The following is a 12,625-nucleotide window of genomic DNA, read 5'->3' on the forward strand; positions in this document are numbered from 1 at the left end:
GCCTAGCACACAACAGACAATTGCCTAGCCGTGTGCGGCGCCCCCTCCACAGTTTACACCCTCGGTCATATCTTTGTGGTGCTTAGGCGAAGCCCTGCGAGGATCACTTCACCATCACCATCACCATGCCATTGTGCTAACATAACTCATCTACTACCTCGATGTCTTTCTGGATCAAGAAGGCGAGGGACGTCACCGAGCTGAACATGTGTAGAACTCGGAGATGCCGTGCGTTCGGTACTTGATCGGTCGGAGCTAGAAGAAGTTTGACTACATCAAGCATGCTGTCAAACGCTTCCGCTTACGGTCTACGAGGGTACGTAGACACACTCTCCCCCTCGTTGCTATGCATCTCCATGGATAGATCATTGCATGCGCATTGAATTTTTTTGAAATTGCATGCTATGTTTCCCAACAAATTATACATATGAACACAGGGTTTAGATTATCCCGAACATCTCGCTACCAAGACCAATGTACTGTGATTTAGATTCAACATAAAATGGATACAAATATTTGAATTGGACATCATATGGTACATGTAGTTCATAGTGAAATATGATTACTGCTATATGCATGTTTTCTGTTATCAAGATAAAATTTAAACGATGGTATAACTTGACAACAATCGTATTCAAATATGGAAAATTGATTCAAATTTTGTCCATATGGTAGACGATGATATATATGTTCATAGGGTGGATTAAAATGTTTATATAAGATGGAAGATCAAAATGTAGGACTACATCCATTATAAACCGCAAGGTCACCTAACAATATATTCGAATTCAACATAACGTGGATTCAAAAATTGAAATTCTAGATCTTGGCATTTTTAATCATATAAAAAGGGACATGACTCTTTCTTGTGGTGGGAATTGATTTGTGTTTTGTTGTTGTTGAGGGAAGTGCGAATTGATTTGGTACTGTACTGGGTAATCTTGTTCTCCCGATTTTTTTTACATTTTTCTTGTAGTTTTTTCAATGGAATTTATAGCAATATAGTAAAAGGGAACTTGACTCTCTTGTGTCTTGTATTTTTTTGTACACGTTAAGTTTGTTCTGCCGAACATGGAATCCGAGCCTTGTTATCCCGAAATTATCAAGCTTGAGTATCTTTTGTCTCTTTTGCTGTGAAGCTCCCGCTTCTTCAACCCGTGCCGTGCCTTGTTATCCCGAAATTTCTACGCGCGCGAAAACTCCCTCCTCATCCGAAATTGGTCCCGCAGCCCAGACACGTGAAAGTCCCCTTCTACCCCTTAGCCGGAAATCCTGCCTCGACGTTGCGTGGTCAAAACTGGTGGGTGTATGTTCGTAACTTAACCTACATTTCGGACAAGCGCATCCCTAAGCCATGGCTCCCCTTACCACCCCCTTCGTCCCCTCCCATTCAACACCAAGGCCGTCAAAACCCGCAAAACCCCACGCTCCTTCGTTGGCCTCCCGATCGCCGCCCAGCCAGAGACTCTTCCTTGACGACATCGTCCACCACAACAGCTCGCCGTCCCTCATCCACCGCACCAGATGAGAATTCGTCGTTGATCTCGTCATCCCACCGGATCAGCCGCCCCGTCCTCCACCTCCAAGGAGCCGCCTCGATGTTCGCCTCGTCTATCACGCCACATCCATCCCCACATCGTTTTCTTGACCTGCACCACAGGAACCGCAACACCCTCACCAATTCCTCTGATGAAGCTGAGACCTACTCGGCGCCACCAAGGAGGTTCTGCACTCACCGCTGCATTTTATCTTTCATTCGATCTCACGAGGCAGCCGGTGCTCGATACCAAGCAGCCATGGCGGGCCTCCATCGATGGCGCCGTCACCGGCCACTTTATCCACGGCGTCTCTCCCCCATGTTGTTGCTTCCTCGGCGGCGACTTCCACACTGGCACTAGCTGCTGCTGCTCTGGCTCTCACTCGCGTTGCTGCTGCTCCGGCTCTTGCTCGCACTGCGGCTCTGTTCTTGCTTTCGGTCACGCTGCTGCACTTGCTTTCGTTCGTCTATCTGCTCCCTCTACTGTTGATGTTGGTCGTGCTGGTGCTCCGCTCTTGCTCTCATTCGTGCTGCTGCTCTACTCTTGCTCTCGCTCACGCTGCTACTGCTGCACGACCTCTGGCAGCTATATGAGTTGCTCCTTTAGCACTCGCTCGCAGTGCTTCTGCATGACTTGCTCTCTGCAAGTGCGTTCCCTGCTCGAGCGGCTGCTGATTTAGATCACTGCTTTTCTACTACTAGTGCTCGAACACCCTAAACTTCTATTGCAATTCTCTGCTACTAGTTCAATCAGTTTCGTCAGTAAAAATAAGCTTCAACTGTAAAGTTCAGTTTGTTCAGTTAAGTTCAGAGTGAAGAGTATTTACAGCATCTGTCAGAGCGCCCGTGGCGCGGCTGATGCATTTTACATCTAGCACTTTTTGGTGATGTATTTTACATTATCTATTGCAGATGATATTAAAGTCCCACTTCAGATTAACGTTGTCTGTCTTGTCCTGCTTCAGCCTCGCTACTGTACAGCTCACCGGAGCTTCTCCAACGATGGAACCGTCCATCACAGTGGAGTAGTACCCTCGACGCCGTTTCTAGAGGCCTCAGATCTTCTTCTCTGCTTCCGACAGTTATACCAGCATCACCATCCTCCACGTCCAACCCAATGATGCTGAGGTCGACAAGGCTATGCTAAAGAGGTTGTACACTCGTCGCTTCACTTTGTTACCCTGCATTCATGTCGATCCCTCAAGGATCCTTTGGTTCAAAGCAGTTGCAAATCTAGAAATAAATGAATCATGGTCACAAAGTTAACAGGGAGAAAACTAAATGCTCTTTTGAACCACAATTTTAATCAGTTTAGCAAGATAGCCATTATATGATACTAATGTGGACCAAATCTAAGTTCACAAAATATTTCGAGGGTAAGCTTCAGCCTGTTCAAGACTGCCTACTAGAATCGCCACTGGTTCAAAGAAAAAGTGAAGGAAAACATAGGAATTGGAAACTTTACTATGGTACTACTATTCATGCAGTTGGTTAGAAGGAATGGAGCAAAGCAAAACTGGAGGATTTTTTTCCTTTGGTGTCTCTTTCAAAGAAAAAACATAGGAATTTTAATATCCACTTGGATGTCGTTTTGAAATTAATATGCATGAAGAGCAGGACTAATTGCATTACTGGTGTAATAAGATTCTTATTTTTTTCATTTTCACATGGTTTGACTTTAATTTGACCATGTTTCTCCATTCCTGTGTTCTTCCAATTCATGTGAACCAAACACCCAGGTTGACAGAAATCCTATGTTTGCAAATGCTCTATTTTGCACATGCATTCCTATCATATTCCTGTGTTTTTCCTGTCCCTATGTTTATAGGAGCCCTTACAGATTTACTTCGTTTTCAGATAGGTGTCAAAGAAAACTCTGTGTTATGTCCTGATCCTGTCGTGCCATCATCCACCCCACCCGAGGTGCACCATCGACGGAAGCATTCACTACAGGAGAGATGCCCCCTGCAGACTTTCTTTCGCCGCCTCAGATCGTCTTCCCCATTGTCAGTAGCCACGCCAACTGCATACCATCATCGACTGAGCAGATGAACCTGAGGACTACACAGTTCCAGAAGAGAGGTCGCACTCTTTCGTGTCTGCTTACGTTATACATCGATTATTATTACCTGCTACTTTATCATCTCGTTCACCTCTTAGACTCCGAGTCAGGTCCAAACTAATGTTCAAACTTGAGTTTTAAAATGCCCGTGGGGCACAAATCGAGGCAGCAACAAATAGTATCTGTCTACTATCTGGTTCATCTGGGGTCTTCTATGTTGTTCATGTTGGGTGGGCAACAAACAGTAGATGATCCATTGTCTATATTTTTAAATTGAAGCTATAATCTACCTGCTATCATTAGTTTTGGGTCTATCCACTTGTTTGCTATCATTAATCTTGATTTCTACATGCACCCCTTAGGCCTTACATAATCTAACTATGTTTTTTATTATGCTTGTCAGTTATTGTACACAATCGTACTGAACATGTAGAGAAAAAGAGAAGACCGTTGCGTGGGAATATAATGTCATGCAGACACCGCTCTGTGATAGCCTGGCTTAATAGGGATGATAGACTACTCATATCAATAAGGAATTCCTTCTTTTCCCGAAGCCCATTCGGACAGAACTCCAAAGTTAAGAGTGCTCAACTTGGAGTAATTTTAGGATGGGTGCCGACTGGGAAGTTTCTCCCGGGTGCGCACGAGTGAGGACAAAGTGCGCAGAAAAGACTAGTGTTGATCTATGGGGCCAGTCTAGATCCCGCCAAGAGTAACGACCACCGGCGGGTGTGTCTGGGGCGTTACAAGTTGGTATCTGAGCCGACCCTCGCGGTTACAAGGATGTTTGTGTACAGGTGTGCGGTCATGTTGTTCATGGCGTTTGTGACCCGTCGTGGCACACGGCATGGCACATGTACCGGATTGGATGCACAGACGTATGTGTCAAGAGGGAACGTTCTTGTGGCCCAATGAGGACGGGATGATAGACTACTCATATCAATAAGGAATTCCTTCTTATCCGGAAGCCCATTCGGACAGAACTCCAAAGTTAAAAGTGCTTAGCTTGGAGTAATTTCAGGATGGGTGATTGACCGGGAAGTTGCTCCCGGGTGCGTATGAATGAGGACAAAGTGCGCAGAAAAGAATAGTATTGATCTGTGGGGCCAGTCTAGATCCCGCCAGGAGTAACGACCACCGGTGGGTGTGTCCAAGGCATTACACGCTCCATGGTGGGCGAAGTGGGGCCCCCTCCCGCCATTCCATATTGTATTCCATAGAAAGATAATTGTTTAGACGGGGATTCAGAGGGGGCCGACCACTCCTATTTACCCCCTGAGGTGTTTGCTCTAACCTGGCATGTTGATGTTGGTCATATCATGCATATGGCGCCTCGCATTGCTTACATTGTACATCTTACATGTCATCGGCTTAGTTTTGATTTGCTTTGTGTGGATGCCACCTGTTTGGTTTCTATATCATACTCCCACCATTCCTAAATATTTGTCGTTTTAGATATTTCAACAAGTGACTACATACGGAGCAAAATGAGTGAATCTACACTCTAAAATATGTCTACATACATCCATATGTGGTAGTCCATTTGAAATATCTAAAAAGACACATATTTAGAAATGAAGGGAGTATATGGGAATTATGCAATACCATCTTCTTTAGCCAGGCATCATATATGTGAATCATGCAATGCCATCCTGTTTAGCCAGTCATCGTATATGTGAATTGTAACGTGCCATATTTTTCATAATGTATTCCATTTGTCAACAATGTTTATACATTCATATACTCTTCCTGTGCATCAGTCATTTGAGTCGGTCATGGGAAATCTGGAGTGAAAACAAGGTCTTCTAAGCAGCCAGTGCTACCTGTTGATGGAGATTTCTTGCTGGTTATAGATAGCTCCTCAGAGGAGGATTCAGAGACAGATGACCAGTCGTATTCCCCCCCCCCCAAGGTGCATGCTCTAACTTGGCAGGGTTATATAGATCATATCATGCATATAGGGTCTTGCATTGCCATGTCATTTGCTTAGATTAGACATGCTTTGTGTGAATGCCTCGTATTTGCTTTCTGTATCAGATATGTGAATTATGCAATGCCATGTTTTTCAGCCAGTTATCATATATGTGAATTATGCACCGCCATGTAGCCAAGCATCATATATGTGAATTATCTCATGCCATCTTTTTTCATTACGTGTTCCATTTGTCGACAATCTATGTATATTGAACTACTCTTCATGTGTATCAGCCATTTGAGCTGGTTATGGAAAAATCAAGAGTGAAAACAAGGTCTTCAGAGCAGGCAATGGTACCTCTTGAAGCATATATCTCGATGGTTACAGGTAGCTCCTCAGAGGAGGATTCAGAGACACATGACCGTTCGTATATCCCACCTGAGGTGTATGCTCTAATTTGCAATGTTTATATTTCTCACACCATGCATATGGAGTCTTGCATTGCTTAGTTTAGACATTATATGCACAATATTGAATTCCATCCGCTTAGTTTAGAGACCATACATGCAAGTGCCAGCTGCTTAGTATATGAATCGATTATGTCAATTATATCATGCCATCTTGTATACTTAGACAAGATGTATGTGAATTATTTCATCCCAACCTATTTTAGAAAGACATCATATAGTTTTGTCATGTCATCCTGTTTAGATACTCATCATATGTTGAATTATGCCATTATATCCTGTTAAGTTATCCATCATATATCTGAAGATGTGTCATGCTATCATGTTTAGTTAGCCATCATATATGTGAAATTTTGTCACGTTGTATGTTTGGTTAGACAACATATATGTGAATTACCACATCTGTCTATCATACAATGTCTGTACTTTCAATTTCTTTTCTTATTTATCAGCCATTTGAATCGGAGGGGGTGATGGCAATATCTAAGGGAGCAAAAACTCGTTCTTCACAAAAGATGGAACTACACGTCGATGCAGATAGAACCATGGTTGTATTGGCCCACGGACTAACCCCACCACACATAATCGAGACTCTTCCAAATTGCACACTTACACCGTTGGACAGAGAACTAGCTACAACCCATCTAACCCCAACCCCAGCGGATAGTAACCCACTTCTAGTTGACACATCACCATGTCCACCATAGAGTACCCCCACACGAGTAGTTTGTAAAGCAACTGCAGTGCCCAAAGCACGAAGACCACCATAGTGAACCCAAACTCCACGTTTAAAGCAGAAGAGCAACTGTTCTCAGGTTAGATTCCGTAGCTATGGTCCATACTCCTTTGCTGTTGCATCACTGTATTTACTCATACCAACTACTTTCGAATTTGAAGGATCCAATTGAAACTCCAATGGCGCAATAGGTATGTTTTAAACCTATTTCTTTAACTAGATTGTTGTTCTAACTTATTGCTCTATGTTGATTTCAGTTTCAGTTGTATAAATAGTTATGTGCTAATGTGATGCACATTACAAGTGTTGCCAGTGCAGTGTAGTTTCTCACACTTATATTCTGTCTATGCTTATGTGTCTTAAAAATATATGATATGAACTGTGTCTCTATCTTGATTTGGCAACATAAACTAGAATGATATGGAAAATACAGTGACCATAGTACATAGATATATGTTTGTTTCATGTTGTTATCTTGTCCACCTTACTACTAAACCGGTTTACCAAAATGAGTTTCGTATACTACATGCTAAACATGTGATGTGTCTGCTTGTTTCTCTTGTAGAATGAGAACAGAATATTGGAGAAGAGCACCCCACTATGCAATGGTAAAGAAAGTAATGCATATAAGGTTCAAGATAGTGAGACAACCATGTTGGTCTCCAAGAAAGGTGGTAAAAATGATGTTGCAGACAGTGAGACAACCCCACAGTCCTGCTTGATGTAGTGTTCGAGTTACTGGCTAGTACCACTGGCACAAGCTCTTCGAACTTGCTGCCTGAATCACTTCGGCTTCTTCAGTCTCAGCTATAGGCTAAAAGGCATCAGTCGGTTGTGCTGTGGCAAGAAGCCGAAGGACTGAGGTAGTCCCTGCAGAATTCAGATGCATACTTTATAGTGCAACAGCAAGCGCTGGAGGATTTAAGCGCCAAACAAGAGAAAGTTAATAAGCTTGCTAAGCATCTTGCCAGCATTATGGGTACCCAGGATATTGTTTCTTGAGCTCTTCTGGAGTGGTTTCAGTTCTGGACTTGTTTTGTTGCGGCGTTTATTTGCTCTGGTCACCAACTTTGACAACCAGTGTATGTGATATGCTGCTTTGTTCCCTATATTTGCACTGGTGGCGAACTTTGATGCCCATTGGATGGAATATGTGTAATAGCCATGATAGCCTAGCATAAGTTGCTTGCTTATTTATTTCCTTGTTGTCTTGTTTATTTGTTTGCTTGTAGTCAGTGCAGTTCTTTTTTTGCGGTTTGCTAGTGGCCGTAATAACCATGGGCTACATATTTACTGTAGTGACCATGGGCCTCCTACGGGCGGTAGAAACAATGGGCCTTCTACGGGGCGTAGCATCAATGGGCCTTCTACAGGCTGTATGATCGATTGGCCAACCATGGGCCAATAACGGACCGCATTATGGGTCGTAAACGGGCTAGAGTTGGAATCATCCGTTCATGGGCCGACCATAACGGGCCGTCGTTAATCGGTCATATTTGATGACGCTATGAAAACGGCCCAACGGATTAACATGCCACAAACGAGCCGACTATAACCACGGGCTGAATTTGGCCCACAAGATGAAAAGGCCTGTAACGGGCCCTAAGTAACCGAATGCTGGAAACGAGCCCAAGAATAAATGGGCCCTGAGAAGGCCGAAAGATAATACGGGTTGCAAACGGCCTAATGGAATAATGGGCCATTGATGGGTATAAAGTGATACACTGTTCATTACGGGCATGTTTCACCACGGGCCGTTAATGTGCCAAGAGTTACAAATGGCCTCATATGGGCCGAAAGACGTCATGGGCCATACATGGGTCGAAAGTTACAACAGGCTAGAATCATATTGGACCGTCCAGATGACGCTACTAGGCCTAATTCAGATAGGCCGTAACGGGTCATGAGTTAGTGGGCCGTAAATGGGCTATATGCGAACATGCCGTTAACAGGCTTTCCGTGGGCCGGCCTGCTACCTTTTGACCAAGTCAAACGGGCTAGCCTTTTCACAGGAATGGGCCTCTATTGGGTCGTGCCATGTGTCGACATATCATAGGCACCTTTGGTCCAATGAGTGGATGACATCTGTCCCAACGGTAAGCCGATGCGTGGTTCCTATGGCCATTGGGAATTTTACACGAGGAAAATCCCCATTGGTCCGGGCTGTTAACGGGTTATCGGATCCAAACCGGAACCCGATAGCTTAACGGCGACCTGTTACGCTGGATGCCACATGTCGGTTACCCTTGACGAAAGCAATTCTATGACGCGCGATTTATCGTCATGGAAGTGGACACTTCTGCGATGATAATTTTGGTAATGTCATGGAACACTTCTACGACAACACATGTATGACTATCTTGATTCTGTCATAAAATCGTCATGGATGTACATGCATGACAAAAAACATGACCTAGTATGACAAACATGTATCATCATGGAAGTGTATTTTTTGTAGTGTATGGGAATAAGAATCAACTAGCATAGGAAGGCAAAACAAGCAAAACTTCAAGATTTTCAACACATAGAGAGGAAACATGGTAGTATTGCAATATGTAGAAGCATATGTTCCTCTCTCATAATAATTTTCAGTAGCATCATGAATGAATTCAACAATATAGCTATCACACAAAGCATTCTTTTCATGATCCACAAGCATAGAAATTTTACTACTCTCCACATAAGCAAATTTATTCTCATGGATAGTGGGAGAAAACTCAACAAAATAACTATCATGGGATTGAAAATTAGAATCATGTTGACAAGTTTCATGGTTATAATTATTCTTTATAGCATACATGTCATCACAATAATCATCATAGATAGCAACTTTGTTCTCATAATCAATTGGAACCTCTTCAAAAATAGTGGATTCATCATTAAATAAAGTCATGACCTCTCCACATCCAATTTCATCAATATAATCATCATAAATAGTAGTCATGCTTTCATCATAATAATTTTTCTCATCAAAACTTGGGGGACTAAAAATATCATATTCATGAAAGATAGCATCCCCAAGCTTGTAGCTTTGATATCATTAGCATCATGGATATTCATAGAATTCATACTAATAACATAGCAATCATGCTCATCATTTATGGCAAACATTTTGTTGAATTCTTCTGCTATCAATTGAGCACAATTTTCCGATTCATAATTTTCAAGATAGACATTATAAAGATGAACAAAATGAGACCACCTAAAATCCATTTTTTGTAGTTTTGTTTTATAAACCAAACTAGTGATAAAATAAGAATCCAGAAGATTCAATTGCAAGATCTAAAGATATACCTTCAAGCACTCACCTCCCTGGCAACGATGCCAGAAAAGAGCTTGATGTCTACTATGCAACTTTATTCTTGTAGACTCGTGTTGGGCCTCCGAGCGTAGAGTTTTGTAGGACAGTAGCAATTTTCCCTCAAGTGGATGACTATAGCGCCCAAGATGCGATTCTATCCCAATCACGTGATGAATTCATGATTGGGGCACAACCGCATTTCAAGCGCATAGCAAGGTGGGTATCATTACAATATACCATGTACTGAATAGACGAGAATACAAGATAAAGGCTTACACTCGCCACAAGCTACAACATGAATACAACAGTTCATCAATACATAACAATCATCATACATAAGAGCAGGATCCGGCTACGGACAAACACAAACGAAAAAGAAGAACGACATCCACCCTGCTAGCCCAGGCTCTCCCAACCTGGAACCTGTCCTTGATCGAAGAAGAAGAACTCCAAAGGCAATCAAGCATCGCTCTCACGTCAAATCATCGCATTACCTGTACCTACAACTGTTGTTGTAGTAATCTGTGAGCCACGAGGACTCAGCAATCCCATTACCTTGGGTATCAAGACTAGCAAAGCTTAATGGGTATGGAAAGGATGAGTGGTGAGGTTGCAACAGCGGCTAAGCAATGTATGGTGGCTAACTTACGAATACAAGAATAAGATAAGAAACTACGCAAACGGTCGCAAACTAGTAATGATCAAGAAGTGATCCTGAACTACTTACATTCAAGCATAACCCAACCGTGTTCTCCTCTCGAACTTCCCCGAAAAGAGACAATCACGGTTACGCACACGGTTGGTGTATTTTAATTGAGTTTACTTCAAGTCCTCTACAACCGGATATTAACAAATTCCCATCTGCCACATAACCGCGGACACGGTTGTCAAAATTTTAAACCCTGTAGGGGTGTCCCAACTTAGCCCATGACAAACTCACGATCCGCGGAGACAATCCTCCATCACGGGACCCTCCGATCAGACTCGGAATCCCGATGCACAAGTCATTTCGACAATGGTAAAACAAGTCCAGCAAGACCTCCTGGCGTGCCGACACCCTGATAGTAGCCACACGTATCTTGTCTCAGTCCACGACCGGATGAGCGCAGCGTACAGCAACTGAGACCCGAGTTTCCTTGGGGGAAGCCGCACGCGACTCTAGTTTGGAACCAACACCATCAGCACTGGCCCCCTGTATTATGTTGAATAACGAACCTCGGGTAGTGCTAACTCCCTATGCGTCAAGTTTATTATCAAGTTTAGTTATTATGTTGAGAAAATGGTAAAACCAATGTTGGGCCTTGCTGGAAGAGTTTTATTCAAAGCGAACTGTCAAGAGGGGCCCATAAACCCTCATCGTGTTAGGGATGCAAAATCAAGGAACATAATACCGGTATGACGGAAACTAGGGCGGCATGAGTGGAACAAAACACCAGGCAAAAGGCCGAGCCTTCCAACCATTACCAAGTATATATGTGCATTAACTAAATAAGAGATATTGTGATATCCCATGATATCCATGTCCCAACATGGAACAACTGCAACTGCACCTGCAACTAGCAACGCTACAAGAGTGGCTGAGCAAAGCAGTAACATAGCCAAAGAACAATTTTCTAGGCTGGTGGAAAAGGTTAGAGGCTGTTTCATGGCATATTCGGAGGCTTGATAAACAAGTGGTAGATAGCGTGACATAGCGATAGCATTGAGACAACTAGAAAAGCAAAGATAGTAGTGAGATCCAGGGTAACGGTCATCTTGCCTGAATTCCTGCTAGGAAGAAGACCGAATCCATGAAGAAGAAGATGAACCAACGTAGTCGAACGGATCCTCCTAATCGCAACGTAACCGGAACTTTCGAGAAGAAGCACAACCGGAAAGAAGCAAACAACATGGTAAACAACCACCACATAAACATGACATGATGCGCAACCAAATATGATGCATGTCCGGTTTAATGAGTCATGGCATGGCAAAGTGCAACAAACAATACTACCAATTAAGTGGAGCTCAATATGAAACAAGTTTCCTATTGACGAAAGTCACGAAACACCACATTCAAGTTATTTAGTTCACTCTCGTTTATGTACCCAACAATATTAAATGTTTATTAACATGGCAAGAGGTGAAGCATAAGTAAACTAACCATTTAGGCAAGTTTAAATGAGGCCGGAACAACAAACAACAATTCCGGAAAATCCTCATATGCATATTTTGGAATTGGTACTATTCTTCCCTAAAACATGTTTTAAAGTTTTTAAACATGCAAACTAATGTCACCATGTTAAACTATGCATTTTTCTACCCCATTTACATATAAGGTTCATTTAATCCGGAGCTACGGTTATTTAGTTATGAAGTAAATCATTTTAGCATGTCATTTATGCAAATTAAATGCAAACACAAATTTAAACATTTCAAACATGGATGAAGTTGCATATTATGAAACTATATGAAATTCTAAGCATTTTACATAATTAAAACATTTTAAACCAACACACGGTTATGAAGTTATTAAATGCATGAACTATGACGTTTTTTTTGTAAAACCGTAAACTCTGGAAAATTAGCTAAATCCGTCCAGGAAAAAAACATGAGTTGCGCCGAAAC

Source organism: Triticum dicoccoides, chromosome 1A (genome assembly GCF_002162155.2).
Source record: "Triticum dicoccoides isolate Atlit2015 ecotype Zavitan chromosome 1A, WEW_v2.0, whole genome shotgun sequence".
In the NCBI taxonomy this organism is placed as follows: Eukaryota; Viridiplantae; Streptophyta; class Magnoliopsida; order Poales; family Poaceae; genus Triticum; species Triticum dicoccoides.